The sequence below is a fragment of the Panthera onca genome, chromosome A1 (genome assembly GCF_046562875.1).
Source record: "Panthera onca isolate mPanOnc1 chromosome A1, mPanOnc1 haplotype 2, whole genome shotgun sequence".
Lineage (NCBI taxonomy): Eukaryota > Metazoa > Chordata > Mammalia > Carnivora > Felidae > Panthera > Panthera onca.
This window is the reverse complement of record NC_138339.1, coordinates 16127703-16146670: the sequence shown is the minus strand read 5'-3', so window position 1 is coordinate 16146670 and position 18968 is coordinate 16127703. Positions and strand designations below refer to the sequence as shown.

The 18968-nt window shown below is 36.8% G+C and overlaps 1 long non-coding RNA gene across 1 annotated transcript in view; it reads left to right on the top strand.

Moving 5' to 3' along the window:
- Positions 1–758: 758 nt before the first annotated feature.
- Positions 759–18968, top strand: part of LOC144614637 (uncharacterized) — a 31501-nt gene continuing 13291 nt past the window's right edge. The window contains exons 1-2 of the long non-coding RNA XR_013552532.2: positions 759–1118; positions 13667–13742. This is a non-coding gene — a long non-coding RNA (uncharacterized LOC144614637). The remainder of the gene's footprint in view (positions 1119–13666; positions 13743–18968) is intronic.

The window sequence follows — 18968 nt, the reverse complement described above, 5'->3', positions numbered from 1 at the left end:
TTCTATCAATCTTTCTCTAACTTTCAACATTCCTAAAGACATGAATCGTGTGTTAACCACCTTTGTGGTCACCATCACGCTAGGTATATTGAATTCCAAGTAAATAGGCATTTAATGTTACTCCGCTTTTCAAAAAAAGACAATGAGAAAGGATTTGGGGTTTAAAAAACATCTTTTTTTTTTTTTTTAAATACATGTGACTGTGAACATATGCAGTCAACAAGCATACTTATTAATAAATTTAACTAATCTGTATAGGGATTTAGAATCTATATGTGATTCCCTTCACTGGCTGACATTTCTCCAAATATGGCATCAACTAAGAGAAGAAATGTTTTCATACGTGGAGAATAAGCATAGAGTAACTAGAGGGAACTTCCATAAAATTTAATTTTAGGGAGTTGAATAAATGGCATAGATATCAAAGCAAGGACAATTTGATTTTTAGTGTGTTTTATCACATTGGCTCAGAGGAGGGAAAATCCACTGTTTCATCTACTTATTTCAAACCGTACTGCCTGGATTCCTGTTATCAGGTCTTAAAATTAAAGAGATCAGCTTTCAGAGATTTCAACTGCTTTATAAGTAAATTGACTTTTGGAGACTGGCCTAAAGACACAGCTCCCCTTTATTATGCTGTCAGTATGGAGACATTGATTTCTAAGTTCTACACAATTCATTTACAAATGTGATGTCATAATAATAGAAAGAGAGCACCAGGGAAGTTTGGACCGTTACTGCTCTACACAGTTATGCCTTGTCCAATGGGTGAATGACAGTGGGAATCTAGTCTCCATTCTCTCTTAGGTTCAGTGTCCCGATGTGTGTCCACAGTAGGAAGAGGAAGAAATGTTCTTGTGTAATACCTTCAAATAGATGTTTTCGCTAATTCCCATAAAGGTAGAGATATGAGATTGTTAAATTATAATGGAGACAGAAGAAACAGAAAAGAAAGCAAGAAGATGATCTCAGCTCTCATGGGGAAAAGCAGGTCAACTATGGTGGCCCTAAATGAGTGGTTCTCAACCAGGGGAAGATTTCAGCCCCCCCAGGGGACATATGGCAATGTTGGCAGACATTACTAATTGTCATAACTGAGGGGTTGCCACTGGCATCTGGTAAGTAAAAGCCAAATGTGCTGCTAAACATTCCAGAATGTACAGGGAAGCTTCCCACATCAAAGAATGAGCCACACTGAAATGCTAATAGTCTGATGATACCCTAGATGAACACATTCACTATTTTATTTTTTATTTTTTAAAGAGTATGAAATATTAAGAAGGAATGAAAGTCTGTCAAAGGGAGATCATCTCTAAAATCAAATTTCTTCTGATGTGTTTTTCCTGAAAATTAAATATTTTCTTGTTGTAGTCATTATTTCATGCTGTTAAGTAAGCTGTCATGTTGTGTTTATGTGAAAGAAAAAAGTCTCCTGGTTCTAAGCTTTTTCTTTCTCAAAAAGTAGCAAGTTTTATCTGATTTGAAGTATGCCATTTTCTCAGATTGCTTTATAAATAAGAAATCTAATCTTGTGACAATTTTCTTATACATACACACACACACACACACATACACACACACATACATACATACATACATACATACATACATACATACATACATGAAACTCTTGACTGAATTTCAGAAGTTCCAGATAAGGAAGTCACAGGATGCTGTCCAGAGATTTTTTTTTAGTCCCAGTTATAGAAATACAATAAATGGTAGAATAATAATTATGTAACAAAGAATTTTAACTCAGTTTTTATTATGTTTTATTTATCCATAGTAAGAGGGATACTCCTCATCCTGGATCATGAAGCAAAATAACAAAACAAAAACAAAACAAAACAAAAAAAGGAAATATTGGCCAAAGAAAGCATACTTTTGCATTAGAATCAGAATGGATGAGTACTCATGAGCCTTGAACTCTGGCTGACTCTGTTCACAACTTCACTCCTGAATCAGTGCTGGTGATACATCCATAAATGTGTACCTCAGATATGTCTAAACATCTCAACTTGTGTTGCCATAAAGCATAGAATGCTTCTTGCTATTTAAATAGCAAATGTATATGGTATTGCAGCTAGAATTCTGCTTCGAATAATACCAATGATCTCTAACCATGTATTCTATTGCTTGCTTGGTTATCTTCAACAGAATTATTATTCTGTCTCTTCTCATCTGCAAAATGTTGTTTAACGTGCTGGCTTTGTGACTGCTGACTCATCTGAAAGGATATGACAGTATTATGCCAGCAGTTAAGATAGATTTTCTGTTTAAAACAAAATAATGAGTTCCTCAAAATGTTTAAAAGTACGTTTAGATAGTGGGACAGTGCCGGCATCTCCGATCATTCTCACATTTTCATCTTGCACCTTTTCACGTGAACATTATCTACATTGTTTTATCACATAGGCCAAGCAGCTTGATTTTCTTTTTCTCAGAAAAGGGAAAGAAAACCACATCCTGAGCTGTTCAGTCATTTCAAAAAACAAATTTTATATTTTCAAGTCATTGAATTAGAGAAAAGAAATGTATGCGATGTTAGCTATCTGAGGGACACAAGTCACTCAAATAATATTCACATTAAAGACTTCTAAACCCTAGCTTTGATTTTTAAATCAAGTTTTCATATTTAATTTTCATCAAGATGAAAAGGATGGTAATACACCAGTAAGAACTAAACCACTGTGAATCAAAGATGTCTGTTTAGGCCCCAATGCTGTATCTTGTAAAGATGACTCAGAAACCTAGTGCAGTATCATTGTATCATGCTTCTACAAACCAGGCAAGACATCATGAGGAACATTGAAATGTTTATAGACTGTTCACAGTTTAGAAAGAAAGACGTGAAAAACCCACATTTTAGGATCCTGTTGCTAGGGCTCCTCAATGGGAAAATTGGTATAGTGGCTTGTGATCACGCACACACTATTCAACGTCTCTATCCCTCACTTTCCTAAAAAGATGTTACCTTCTCCAAAGGTGAAATGAGATGATGAATGAGTAACATCAGCTCATAGTGCCTTACTCATAGCACATGCTTAATGAATGCTTGATGAATCTGGGAGTAACGTTTAACAGAAGTATGTGCAATAGTAGACATGTGATTTCATCGTGTAAAGGATATTTAAATATCCACTGCCCCAGTCTCCCAGTGGCTACTGATCTCTCTTTTTGATCTCCCCAGAAGGCAGAAGAGCAACTGCTGATCCTGTCTTTAATAAGGAGTTCGCCATGCTAGGAGGCAACCTATTTCATAAGGACTGCCTTCCTGGGATCCCATTAACTCTAACATTTAAGAATGTCCCCTTTGAATGAACATTAAGCACCGTTTCCTAAATTGTTCATTGAAGCTAAAAAAAGAACTTTTTCTTCAGGATTCCTTTCATAAATTGGAAGAGTATAAGCATACCCATCCTGATGCTTTTCTTTATTTTGAAATAAAACATCTTTATGTCCTTCCTGACAAATTTCAGAATGCTATAGGCCTGCTTACTTTCAGATTCAAAGCCCTCTTCATACACAACACGTTTTAGTAGACACAGCTTTTCATTTGTTCTGTTATAAGCCCCATGTAAGTGTCTTTTATTTCCCTATCTTGAGCTCTTCAATGTTTTCTGCCTGCATCTATTCTTGTTTTCGTTAAATTTTTTAGCCACACGCCCCTTCTGGCCCTTATTAACTGGGATATCTAGAGAAATGTTTTAAGAAATTATACAATGGCATATTAGTGAGTTGTCCAAAACAACACGGAAAACCTTCAGGGTTCTGTCCTCTAAAAGCTTTGAGTGAGGCAGCCCCAAAGACTGGAACCTGGTTCCTCCTCCTCCTCCCTCTCCATCTGGTTCTCTTTCTCCTTCATTTCTTCTTTTTAAGCTATCATTTAAAATTTATTGACGTTGTATTATCTGCTAGGCTGAATAATTTACCTTTGTCATCCTATTTAATCTTTACAACCAAAGACGAAGTCATTAGTTTTCTGTTATGCAAAGAGGCTGATAGAGAGGTTGTCCGTAGCTTATGCACTTCACCAGGTGGAAGTCAGGGGCCAGTAACTTTGGGGCATACCCTTTGAAAACAGTCGTGCCCTTAATTTATTGCACTTTTTGAGACCTGTACTTCTTTCTGATATTGATTACAATTCTATTTTTTATTTTTTTAAAGATTTAAACAAAATTAATGTTTGTTTATTTTTGAGACACAGAGAGTGAGCAGGAAAGGGGCAGAGAGACAGGAGACACAGAATCTGAAGCAGGCTCCAGGCTCTGAGCCGTCAGCACAGAGCCTGACATGAGGCTCAAACTCATGAACCCCAAGATCATGACCTGATCCAAAATCAAGAGTCGTATGCTTAATGGACTGAGCCACCCAGGTGCCCCTTAATGACTTTCTAACATACTGTCTTGAAGGTCAAAATACTAAAAAATACCCTTCATCTCTCAAATCTCAACCAAAAATAACTTCAGTTACAACACAGAGCAAACCAGAGGAAAAAAGTACTCAACCACAAAACTTTATCCAGTTATAAAGTGAAATCAGGAACAATCCAAAAAATCAAAGGTTATTAGGGAAGATTAGAAAGGGCATCAGGGCCTACTTGAGTTTGGTGACCAATTCTATCACTATCAGTAAGTTTCAGTAAGTTAATATTTCTGAGACTGATTATCTTAGGAAAAAAAAAACAACAACCTTTGTGTTCTAATATCTGCAAAGTTTCTCACAATGCCTGGAATTGTTAAGAAAATAAACTATAATAAAATCCAGCATATAATAGGTCACATGAGAATGCTAGGAACACAGCAGCCAGCATAGGCTACCCCATGCGATGGTTAACAATCCCATAAATTCAAGGGCTCATAGTATACAATTTATGTCTGACTAATGCTGTGTGTCTACTGTGACTTGGCGGGGAATTTCACTCATTGTAATTACTGAAGAACTGATGATGACAGACAGTCTTCTGACACGATCATCTAATTGAGAAGGAGTTAAAAAGAAAAGGGGGAGGGAGGGTCTATGTTCAATTCTATGATGGATCTTAAGGTTTCCACATGGGAGCAATTAGGGGACTTGCATTCATTGGCCATGAAATACATTCTATATGGCTTATAGGTTTTACTACAAGGTTCCTGAAAGGAGCAGTAAAGAGTAAATGTTGATCCATATATTAGAGCTCTCCAGAGAAACAGAGCCAATAGGGCGTGCCTGTATGTGTATGCGTTACGTGTGTATAGAAAGAGATTCGTTATAAGAAATTGGCTCACATGAGTGTAGAGGTGGAGAAGTCCAAATCCAGGAACGCCAATGGTATAGTCCAGTCCAAGTCCAAAGATAAGAGACGGGGTTAAAGCTTGAAGATAATTAGACGAAGACAAATAATTCCTTCTTACTCAGTCTTTTATTCTATTCAGGCCTTCAACAGATGGGGTGAGGCCCACTCACTATGGGGAGAGCAATCTGTTTAATTCAGTCTACCAATTCAGATGTCAATCTCATCCAGAAACATCTTCATAGATCCATCCAGAAATAATGTTTAAGCCATCATCTGGGCACCCTGTGGCCCAGTTAAGTTGACATATGCCATTAACCATTATAAGTGTCTCCAAAGCACTGTAAGTTTGGAATACATATGGGGGGTTTGCAAAAAACAAAAACAGAAACCAAAAAAAAAAAAAAAACATAAAATACAATGATTTGAAATAAAAAATGGAAAGATTGTGCATTTTTATTTTTTTATTATTTTTAATGTTTGCTTATTTTTGAGAGAGGGAGACAGCACGGATGGGGGAGGAGCAGAGAGAGAGAGGGAGACACAATCTGAAGCAGGCTCCAGGTTCCACGCTGTCAGCACAGAACCTGATGTGGGGCCCAAACTCATGAACCATGAGGTCATGACCTGAGCCAAAGTTGGACACTTAACCAATTGAGTCACCCAGGTGCCCCACACAGTGCATTTTTAAAGTAAAGTTTATGTAAGGGTAGCATTCTCTCCTTCATTTTATGGTTAGCCAAGTACTTCAAGGTAGCTGAATCCCTGGCCCTCATGTGTTAATCTTATAGTAAAAAAGCCAAAACTCCATCAATTTCTTATTTCCATGTACAGTCGCAGTTCTTTCCCCCTACACACTCCACATTCCCATCCACATATGTGTCTAACACGCTTCAGAAATGAAACAACACAGCTGCTTCTGGAGCCATCTGTTTTATTGTAAGAACTTCTTTTAATTTTTATGTAATTTCTGAGCATTGTGTCATTCTTGTATGAGGTTCCTCTTTTATATGGTGACACTGCATGATCAGAGTACTTTTAAATAAGTATGTACAAATTGTATGCTGTGCTCATGTTTATATTATCACTAGAATAACATCACCACAAGGAGTTTTGTAATACATAGCCAATAATTAATGTTCATTCAAAGAAAGTAATGTCTGTAAACGAAAGACCACCCACATAACTACATTTCAATTATGCAAGCATTACTAACATTAATGGAATAGATTGGTCTTTATGGGAACTAAAATATTCATATACCTGGTTTGCCATTGGCATGGGCGAAACGTAAAGAATCTAATTGTCAGTGGCAAATGATGCATTGCAAAAAAAAATTTTCTTTCTGACTTGATATTTGAATAAATATCAAATATTCCAAATATCAAATAAGGAATAATTCCAAAATAAGGAATTCAATTTTTCAAATTGGACAGGAAATGTAAGCATTATAGCCACTTAGGCAAAAACAACTCTAGAATCTAAAAGTTGAAGTTGTTTCATTCTGAAGGGCGAAACATGGGGGACTCTGGATGTCACACAGTCTGTTTTCTTCCTGGGAAGCCATTCATTCCATTTTTTGTGATTTTTCCCAAGTCTGTTTTGCAACAGCCTCGAGCTTTTGGTACAGCTCAATGCAGTGTTTATGCACCAATCTGTCTGATCTGAGACACACCTGTCCTTCAGATATTTCAATATTTTCTGATAGTTTTGGTCTGCAGTATGAAGACCTTTCCGTTGAAAACATGTTTTAGGGATTACCTCATTTAACCTCGTCACTTTGTAGAAGAAGACACATTTTTTAAAAGAGACAGATGCTGCTTCTTGTCACTAACACAAGTATCATTAATCGCTTCCTCCCTCTGAACCCCTTGCTGAGCATGCATTGCATGTAAAATAAAGGTTTCTTTAGAGCCTGGAAAGGTGACGGCTTGTTCTAAGGTCTTATGCAAGGAAAATATCAAGGGAAATGTCATTTGTGTTCCCTTTCCCTCCTAACTTGGTGTATTCCAAGGACCTAACTTTATTTGGTAGATTTCAGCCTCCGAATAATACAAAATTCAGAGACAACCAAAGGATGATTTAGGGAACTCTGCCTCCTTTACAAACTTACTACTAATGAGTTATTTGTCCCTAGACAAATTAATCTAGCTTTCTTCTCAACTGATAAAGGGTAAGGTGTTTTATTCTGTTTGTTCTTTAACTTTTGAAACATGGAAAACTTTTAAGATTCTGGTGACATGGGAGAAACATTTTTCAGAGAAAGGAACGTTGCCCAAGCCTTGTGGATCAAATTAGATTCTCAAATTTAAGAGTGTAATTCGCTCAAAGGCTACACTTCGTCTCCAATGGCAGATGAATCCTATGTTGCTGGAAATTGCATAACCCCAAACAATCCAGATCATTCAAATGTATGATACAGGGTCTGGCACATCCAATTAAAGGCAGTAAGGCAGCAAAGTGATGAGAAACATGCACATCTAGTTTCAAATACTGACTTTTGGAATTTTGCGGAAAATAAACTCTCCAAACCTTGACTCCTAATCTAATATTACTACCCATCTGGGCTAGTGTGGAAGTAAGCCATTACCTATGTAACCAAATGTAATGGTACCATGTTCTCAACATAAACACTAGATTTATTAACTAGGAGATTAGGACATCTACATGGTCATGAGCATAAGGTATAGGCACCTTTGAAAAGACATCATTCTGCTCACCATACTAACCATTTTTTTTTTAATCTTGGTTTGTTAGAATTTCTTATCCTCTCTTTAAGGCTAATGTTACCCCACCTTCTCTGTAAAACATAGCTTGTCCATTCTTGTTGAAAAATATCTTGCTCTCTTAAGAGTTCTAATATATTCTATTGTCTGGGTCCTTTACTGAGTTCTCCTTTTCCTCCAAACTTTGCTTTTATTGTGTATATCTAAACCTATATTGACTTATGAGGTATTATTAGGTAATGCATTCACAAGTCTTCATCTTACAAATCCAGAAGTGGCCACAATCTTAAACAAAACAAAACAAAACAAAACAAATAAACACTTAGGAAAATGGCTTACATTGTGTGGACTGATAGGTGGGCCTTGCCCTGTCTTTCTCAACATCAGTTACCCATCCTTTACAGATGCCCTATTTCCTCATCACAGATGCTGGACACTCTATTTGATTTGCAGTATAGGAGCGCTACCTGTCTGGTAATTGGTGGAGAGTGAATTCACTTCCTTTCTCTAAAAATTTTCTTCCACAACTCATCTCCAAGTGTCAATTGATCCCATTCAAGGATGTTTGTGTATTGTCAAATTGGAGGTATTTATTCTGTACTAATTATCTTAATGTTATTTCTTTACAAATATCAAGTAAAGGTTAAAGATTCTCAAGAGTCATTGCTCTAGGTTTTTGTTTTGGTTTTTGGAAACACACAGTAGTTCATGCATGAGTATCTTGGATTCCTTCCAAAACCAGTGTCACTACCTGACTTTCCAATTAAAGAAAATAGAAACCGGAGCAGAGAGATCAGCAGGGGTGAAACTGAGGTCTCACTTGATGAGATGTAAGTGAGGTAGTTAGGCAACTCCCTAATGATCTCAGAAATTGCATGAGGTCACCGGGGACTTTTTATGGCTTTGTTACCTGCCATTTTAGAGATGCCAATTTGTTATTCCTAATACTGTACCCAGGAACCTGTGACAACATCAGCCTCTTCTAAAGCTCATTAATACACAAATGCTTTAAACCAATAAGTTTTCCTGTCCTTCTTTTCTTCCTATTGTAAGTTACGGGAATCCTCATTCTTTCCAGTCATTATCATCCTAGTAATTCACCTGTGACAACCTTCTTTTACAGATAAAATTTAGCCCAACAGAAACCAGAATGAATAAAGATCAGAGCAGCTTACAGGATTCCAGAACTATTTCATATATAAATCTCCTTTGAACAAACCCAGGCAGTTCATGCACAGGTAGCAATAATGATATTGCTGAGGTCCCTTCCTGACTCTCTTGGGCTTCTGTGAATTTGAGAGAAAGTAAAGGAAACGTATACAGACACTCATGTCCTCTGCATTATAGAAATGGATGGGCTGAGTGTCAGTTTTGAAATTTTCTATTTAGATAGTTCTTCTCACTGTTCCTTCTAACAGGGCAAACATGATTATATTAGGACAACCCCATCATTTTACAATACTTGCACAACTTTCTTATAGCTCTCCTTTTCCATGTGTCTATGAAGGTGTAGCTGGCCCGTAAAGCCACATCTGTTTTCGTCCTCCTAATTTCTAGAACTATGCCAGATTCGTTGGGATAATGAACAATTTTCTCCATCTCTCTTCTTCTTGGCCAATCACATCTCAGTAGGTCTGAATTCCTCCTTATGTCCTTAATTGATATGCGTAAAGTACACATTTGTACAGCATAACTCAACTTTTTTTTTTTTTTTTTAAATTCACGACTACTTCCTACTTTCCTCACAATGCAACATGGCCAATCATTGCAACTTATGCTTCGTGAATGACAAGAATGAGTTTTGGTTGATGCTGAAGCACATATTTATTGGTGCCTACTGGAAGAACTGTATCAATCACATGTGTATATCTTATTATCATGTCACTGTTTTGACAGCCATGTCATAACATTCTTGTTCATGTGCTTCTATGAAGGTAGCTTCAGGGTAAATACAATACAATGAAAGTTAGATTATTTGCTTTGTAAGTATGGTACACCCTGAGGTGTTCTCTCAGAACTGTTGTCAGGGAGTGGGGTTACCTGCCAGCTGCCAGCCATTAACAACTAAAGAGTCCATTTTATCTGTTAAGCTGACGACATGCCCTTCCCACGTGTCCCTCAGCCAATAACAGAGCAAGGCGGTGATACAAGGGCCTAGATGTTTCTACCCAATACAGGACTTCATTTTTTTAAAATCATTTATTCATTTTCGAGAGACCAAGACAGAGCGTGAGCAGGGGAGGGACAGAGAGGGAGACACAGAATCTGACACAGGCTCCAGGCTCTGAGCTGTTGGCACAGAGCCCAATGCGGGGCTTGAACCCATGAACTGTCAGATCGTGACCTGAGCTGAAGTCAGATGCTTAACTGACTTGAGCCACCCAGGCGCCCCTCTACCCAGTCCAGGACTTCTTTAATGGCCTATCTTTTTCTGGAGCTACCTGTCGGGCTGGAAAAAAAAAAAAACTTTGACACCTAGATTCATTATGGCCCTCTCCAGAGTAAGGGCACTTTAGGTTGGGAAATAAATGCAATTCTTAGAGGGACACAATCATCTAAAAAAAGAGTGCAAATAGTATCCTTATATCTTTATATCTTTATTGATAGAATAACATGTTTCTTAAGGGGAAAAAATCTACCAGAATGAAAACAAATGTGTACTTTAGTGTTTCTTCTTGTTATATGCTTCTTTTGTGCAGTAATTAAAAGCTCACATAAAGGTATAAGTAGAATATATACGTATTGTCCCCTTTTAGAATTTTGGAAGATTTCCATAGCTGATGCACGTTATGAATGATTCACTCTCGTGTGTTGTATTTAAATTGGCGTTATAAAGCATCACTTTGGAGGAGCTGTAGAGTTTGAGAGGTTCTAGAAGCCCTATGATTCACCCTGAGAGGGAGCATTCAAAGATGCCCTCTAATATTTGCATGCTTCTGTGGTACTGGTGCCACATGATGCCTGGGAGTGTCAAATGATAGATTTTACTCCTGCTCTGTTATAAGGCACAGTTGACCTTAAGATGGGGAAGTGATCCGGGAAGCCCTGACCTAATTACATGAGCCCTTTAAAAGTAGATAATTGTCTTCAGTGGGGGAAACGAGGAAGTCACGGATTTGAAGCAAGGGAGGGATTCATGGCACCACGGCTGGCTTAAAGCTGGAGAGAGCCACGTGGCAGAAACTGTAGGCCACTTTCTGGAGCTGAGAGTATCTCCCTGTTGACCACAGTCAAAGAAAAAGACCTCAATTCTATGACTACGGGGACTAAATAATAATAACAACCAGAAAGAAGTAGGGAATGGATTTCCCCAGCACAGCCTCCAGATGAGAACTTAGACTCGCAGACACCTTAATTTCAGCCTGTGATCCCACAGAGCAAAGAACTCAATTGTGCCACGAATTGGCTTCTTACCTCCAGCATTGTGTTATTTTACAGCCTTGAGTTTGTGGTTTCTTGTTACATAGCGATAGAAACTGAGTTGTGTTCTTTCGTGTTTTAGAAATAATACAATTAGAAAGCATACCTTTTTTGAACTTTCCAAATAAGAAACTTTAAAATTCACTATTTTGGTTCATAGAAAGTGATTTTGAAAATGAGTCTTTCATCATTTTTTAATAAATAGCACTGAATCTCACCGCCGCATGGAAACATTCTTGTTTTAAGTAAGCAGCAAAACAACTTCAATAATTTTGCTGTAAATTTTGAAATTTGAACATAACATTAATTGAAAAAGAAGCCCTGCAAGTGTAGGAATTTTTCTGGGAGAATGGCCAACCTTTTATACGTTCTCATGACAATGTTACGAAGGAAAGAGGTTCGTCAGTGGGATTCTAAAAAGTGGGTAGTTATTCTATTTATAATAAGAACAGTATAACATTTCTGACCCTCCTTCCTCAAAGGCAGACTTTACTGTAGGCATTTACCTTATTCTGACCATGAAGATGCTTATTCTCTTTGAGCTTTGCAAAAATCACCTCCCGTATATGGTGCTAATATGCACGAGCACATTTTTTTATATCACAGAGTTCTTTTTTTCTCTTCTTCTTCTTCCCTAGGACAACCTATTCCATTAGTGATAATTGAGGTGTTTAAAGATTACTGATAAGGGGCTTGAAGTTTCAATATATAATATATAAACTATGATGTGTGAATAAAAGCAACGTATTTGGTGTCCACGAGATGATTTTTGGGAAGGTGGCAATAGGAAAGTAGGAGCTTCTGCAGTTTAATTTAAACTGATAAATTTATTCCATCATGGAATGGCCAAAAGGAGCCCTTGTTTAGTAGTTTTAAGGGATTAGAACTCTCAGCTATCAGCAAAGTCTCATTTGCTCTTGACTGAACATTTACAATACTGTTTGAAATCACTCAGGAAGTTGTAGTTATATGCCTCACTCAGTCAATAGTAAAACCACCATCTGAGTTACATACACAGATTCTATTATAACAAAGGAGGAAACAATGGAAAGGATACAAGAAACTTCTGTTACCTTTGTTATTTTTAATTTTCTTTCATCTATGTAACATTCTGGGGTATAAGTTAAATAAGTTAGTCTTCTGATAGACTTGAAAGGTCTATTCTCCAGAAGTAAGACACATATATAGTACCCTTGTAATTTATTGGTAATAATGATTAATATTAAAATGGTAATTTTATGATAATTTAGAAAATTTGCATTACGTTTACTGAAGAGTTCACAGATTGTATGTGTGTGTGTATGCTCTATTTATATGTATAAAACTAAAACACTGAAGAAATGAAACTATTTCTTAGAGCATCTCAAAACACTTCTAGGTAGACTAATGTTAACTAATCATTAATGAGAAATAGATGAATGTTAATTATGCAAATATTTGACAACATTTGGTGTACATTTTATGCTAACAGGGAAGATGGCTGATATTAATCCATCCTTCCCCAAAGAGAGAAAACAAGTTCAACTGCATTATGGCCTGATGCTTACAACCCTCTTTTAAGTCCAACTGGTCCAGTGACTTTTCTTTCAAGACAACAATATGAAAACCAGAAGCAATATTTTAAGCCATAAATGTTAAACCAAACTCCCCCATGAGAGGGAATTTGAATTGTGTAGCATAGCCCAGCAGCCAATACTGTTTCAACCTCAGCACTTACTGCCCCTTATTGCCGGGGGGGAAACTCTCCACAGAACTCCCTTCACTCCTGTGTAAACTGGAGGAAACACTCTCTCCCTCAGTAGTGCTCGGAGATCCAATTAATCAATGTAGGTAATGGCATCCAGCAGTGGAAGTGATGCGTAAGAAGTTCTTAATAAATGTTAAATCCTTTCCCACCGAACTTTCTTTTTCCTGACCACATGTTTTAAACAAACAACCATTACTAACACTGAGAAAAATAAGATTCTGTGCATATTATATTTTATTCAGACGTTTTCCTCATTCGGTATCATATTAACCAAACTAAAAGTCTTCTGTGCATGTTATGTGGATGCTAGGGAGTTAATCTATGTATTTGAACGTATAATCCAGTGATATATAAAAAGCATACGTAGTCATTTCTGTATAAAAGCAACTTGAGATAACTGGTATTATTTTATAAACAATCTTTTTTGGTGATCCTAATATTAAGGTCCAACTTCTGTTATGTAAAGCTGTTAGCTAGAACTTTCTTTTGTATTTTCAATAGACAGTGTTGACCTTCTTCCTAATGTTGACCTGCCATTCACAGCTGCGAAGTCGTGTTCAGCACAGCACAGTTTAACGTAACTATGGCTTTCTAAGAAGGGTTCCAAGCTAGACAATGAGGCATTTATATTTTGCTACCTGTTGAGAAACTGGAATTGCTAGGCTTAAATACATGTAGAGGCAAGTAATATATATTATTTAGATAGGTTTTATATTAAATAAATATTTTCTAACTACAGCTTATAGGCTTGGTATATACATTACTTAGAAACTTCACAAAAATCCTGTGAGAAAGATATTATCGATTTTGTTTGGTTGGTTTATATTTGAGGAAACTAAAGACTAAATAATTCACCAAGGGTCACATAGCAACTAATCTGTAAAGTCATCACTTGACCAAAGGTCATATCTGCCTGTCCACAAACTCCCTCCCAAACTCCCATACAACAAGCTGCTTCAATATGTTCTCCTGGTAGAGAAAGGCAACCTGTTCTAAGAATAATCCGGGTCAGTTTACCAACATGAAGCAAAACTAAATTAGCTAAGAAGGAATGGTATACAAGTATATTTAATTTTTGTAAGAGATAGAATAGGAAACCCAGTATTTTTTTAAAATTTTTTTAATGTTTATTTCTGAGACAGAGAGAGAGAGAGAGAGAGCGAGCGAGCATGAGTGGGGAAGGGGCAGAGAGAGAGGGAGACACAGAATCAGAAGAAGTCTCCAGGCTTTGAGCTGTCAGCACAGAGCCCAACACAGGGTTCAAACTCACAAACCATGAGATCATGACCTGAGCCAAAGTTGGTCACTCAACCGACTGAGCCACCCAGGCCCCCAAGGAAAACCAGTAATGTTTCAGACTATTTTAGTCTCTAACACCCTTTTATGAGAGAGATGGTTCAAAATAAGTTTTTGTTTTTGGTTTTTTTTTTAATTTTTAATGCTTATTATTTTGAGAGAGAGAGAGCAAGCGAGTGAGCACTGGAGGGGCGGAGAGAGAGGGAGACACAGAATCTGAAGCAGGCTCCAGGGTCTGAGCTGTTGCAACAGACTCAGACGCAAGGCTTGAACTCACAGACTGCAAGATCATGAACTAAGCCAAAGTCAGACACTTAACTGACTGAGCCACCCGAGTAACCTCAAATGAGTTTTATCAAACTTGGTAGTTGGTGGATACTTAATAGGACATCTTTTAAAGCGGAATTTATCACTTTGGAAAAGGGACCAAGTGCTAAATGCATAGTCATGGAAGGAGTATGTAAAGAAAAGGAGTGTGTAAAACACGGATATGACATAAAAAAAAAAAAAGGAATTTGTTGAGTAGCTGCCTTAGAAAACAGAATTGAACATTATAATTTTGAATTGCTCCTAACAACAGAAAACGGCTGAAATGACAGAAGGAAAATGAAGCTTAGGACACGAAGACTGATTAAGAGAAAAGAATAGTAGTTAAAAATGACCTGAGCCTTCACCACCCATTATTCTGTTGAAAGGAAATAAAAGTCCTATTTGGAAAACACAGACTGGTGAGGTTTGGCCAAAGACAAAAGTAAAATGCTGATTCGCTTTTGCTAATTAACTAAATGACTGAAATGTGGCCATTTTCACGCCTACTAGTTTGAAAGTATCTGAATCCATCTTACGTGTTTATATCCACATTCCCTGAATGCAAACATGACCAGTTAAGTATAAAAATAGAACAGAGAAGTTGGAAATATTTCAACATATGTACTATTCTTAGGTTTTCCTATGGATCCTAGAAAACATCTGTATACTTTACATTAATTTATATGAATTTTCTACATCTCTCAGAAACCTGCAACATTCCACAAGACAAGATAAAATAAGACAAGACATAGCTTCCGTCCCTTAGCTTATAGCCAAGTGGGAATATAGCCCACAAACAAATACTTATGGTGTTGTAGGTCTGTGCTTTCATTTAGGAAAGAAGGCAGATTTCTTCAATGCAGTGTAAAGGGAATGTCCATCACTGCCTTGGAGGGAAGGAAGATTTACAAAGTAAAGCTCTTTTGAGCTAGATCTTAAGTAGAAAACTGAGCAGAAAAGAGTGACAGGCTACTCTGGGCAGAGGGAAAGAAATGTACAAAGGCACGAAACAAACAAAAAAATGGTCCAGACAGGTGATTAGTTCAGAACTACTGGAGTGAGATCAGGGAAATTGTTAGTAAATAAACAACAATTTCGAAGACCATCCAAGTTGGGTCGGGGTGTTGCTATATCCTCATTTGTTTTCAAGACATTGGCTCCCTCTAATACTCAAAACCACTGCCTGAATCTGGACGTGAACCTAGAGTAATCGCTTCTAGGTGTTCTACATGGCTTGAGTCCCACCACTTTTCACTCTATGTCCCTTCCTACTCATAGAAATAATATATCCATCACTGTTCAAGCTCCTTCAATGACTTAAACCACATGTACAACACAATTTAAACCTTTAGTAAAGCTGATGGGAATCTTCTTCAGCTGCTTATCACCTCATTATGTGCACATATAAAGCCAACTTTTTAGTCGTTCCTAATGACTTACCATTCTCCAACTTTTTCGTTCTCGTATGTATTACATATTCTCATATCTTTACAAAAGTCTGTAAGTTCTTTCTTTCTTTCTTTCTTTCTTTCTTTCTTTCTTTCTTTTGTTCTGTCTTTCTTTTGTTCGTTCGTTCTTTCTTTCTTTCTTTCTTTCTTTCTTTCTTTCTTTCTTTCGTTCTTTCTCTACAATGGGGTTACATGGTGACCAGGACAACGCATTCTCATGATTCAGAACCTTGCTGAAATACCATTTGATCTTTTGAAGAGTTTCCTCACCTCTTCCTTTGTTAACCTCATGTTACCCCTTTCAGGTTTCCAGGGACATTTTACAGAACATCATTATATCATCGCAGCTCACTTTTCCTATTAGTTACTTTACAGAGCATTTAGTTTAAATGCTTTGATAGCCAGAAGGTATATATTATTTCTTAAAATAAGCCTAGAAGAATACTAAGCAAAATTGAATTCCAAAGGAAGGTTTTAAAGCAAATAAATGGTATATAAAGAAAGATTAATAAGAAAGCTTGGATATCAGTCTTTATACAATGGTTAATTTAAGATATTTTGGCAAAGAAATCATAGTTTCCCTATGAGATCGGAGTTTTAAAATATAATTTTGTTTACGGTATGTGATGGATGTCGTGAACCTGTATGTTCAACATTCACCCCGACTAATTCCTCTTCTTGTATCGCCTTCCTCTGAAAAGCAAAAACTGCATTTCCCAGATTTGGTTGCATCAAGAGATCCAGAGGGAAGTTAAGTTGATCTTGTCAGTGCGCCAATAGCAAGATGCACAGACTTGTGTTCGTTAGAGGGACCGAGCATTTCGTTGACTTAGATCACAGACAGTATGATCGTGCAGTGCTTTGCTGTCCTGATCAGAGCTGATCCTGCTCCTTTGGTGACCCAGTTTGGTGGTGTAGTTTTGGAGATCTTCATGGAAGCTCAGACTTTAAAGCACCATTGAAGATTCTGGGAGCTATCTGTACCACTTACAAAATCCCTTTCTTCCTTAGGTAGAATGGATTTATTTATTTATTTTTTATAACTGAGAACATCAGCCAATGAAAAATGTAAACAAGTAACAGCAGAAGACAAAGGGTCCAACAAGTACCGTTATTTACCGTTGAGATATGGTGGGGGCCGTGCAGCGCAAAGCTGAGGACTATGAATATTAGACTGTGGGAATCCATTGAAGTCGTCTTTGAAATAAAGATATGACTAAAAACTGATTGACCGTGGAAGGAGGATGTCAAAGAAGATGGCAGAGCAGAATGATGTCATCGACATAGAAAGGAATTTCAAGAGGGAGCAGGTATTTGGGGCGAAGCTTTAGTATATTTTAAAGTAAAAAAAAAAAAGTGTAGCCATTATTCAACGTAGATTCTGTGGAAAAAAACTGATATTTCTACAAGGGTTAAAATGGATCCTTTTCCTACCTGATGTAAACTTATCAACACCAAATATTACAAGGTCTGTGAAAGATGCTGGAAGGTAATGATTTTATACACTTGAGTAGAAATACAGACATTGAAAAATCAAGTCAATTATATATGCATGACATTTTTGCCTTTCTACTTTCATAACAGCCTTGCATAGAATGCTCTTACATCCATAAACTATACAAAATATATGAAACCTTTGGAATCCTTTGATTTTTATCCCTAATTTTCATTCTTTATTTTTTTTTTTCCTTTCAGGATTTGTGTAAATTGTATAACTCTTTCCTAAGTGAAAATTTATTTTTAAACTGTAAAATCATTTTAAGGAAAATATTTCGAGGGCTACCTACTTGACCCTTAAGGTTAAAGGTGTGGATCTTGTTAAAATATGTGGCAAATAAAGTCTTTTTGTATCTGTCCTATGCTTGTTACCAAATATTGTATGTTTATTTAAGCCTTGATGACTCTTTTATATTATTTTTAGGGTCCCCTCAAGATCAGATGGCAATGTAATTCATCTAAACATTGGAGTAAAAACAGATTCAGTTTTATTAGATTTTACAGAATCAATATATTTCATAATCCTTATGTTGGAAAATTCGCTCCCAGGTCTCACCTGCTATTTTCTTATTATAAAACTATTTTCATTGAATCATTTCACTAAAATGAGCACTTGAAAACGTGATGTAGCAACAGAGAAACAACAGGTCTTTGCTAACTATGAATTGAATGGAGTAGTTGATATCCAGGGTGTTTCATAGTGTTTAAGTCATAAAAAAAAGGTTTTCAGTGAAACACAGATTACCAGCGGGCAGTGGAGGAAGATGTGAATAATAAGAAGAGATTAATAGTTGCCTTGTGATTACTCCTTTGCAAACATAAGAAGTGAATTGCCTTGTGATATCCCTAAAGTGATTATTTTCTGGGGATAAAATCCCCTTAGCCACACTGTTTTTATTAAGCAAGTATTTATCAACTGTTGCGTGTATGACTTCAGCGTATTGGAGAAAAAAAAAATGTGTATCTGTTGCCAAATTCCTGTGAGTAATAGTTTGTAATTCTCCACTGTTCTCATTCAGTGAAAATACTTACAGCCATAAAAGAGCGCACGCATTCTGTATTACTATATGTAAACTATTCATTCAGAAGTGAGCCCTCTGTCAATTTTAAACAAACATGCCTTAACTTTAGCTACTCTGTTTTGTGCTCCAAATGACATTATCATTCTTATTTTGTTGTCTAGACACAAATCAGCACAATATTCATTCCTTGTTTAGTGATGTTTTCTTGGTGCTTATAGCCACGAAAATACC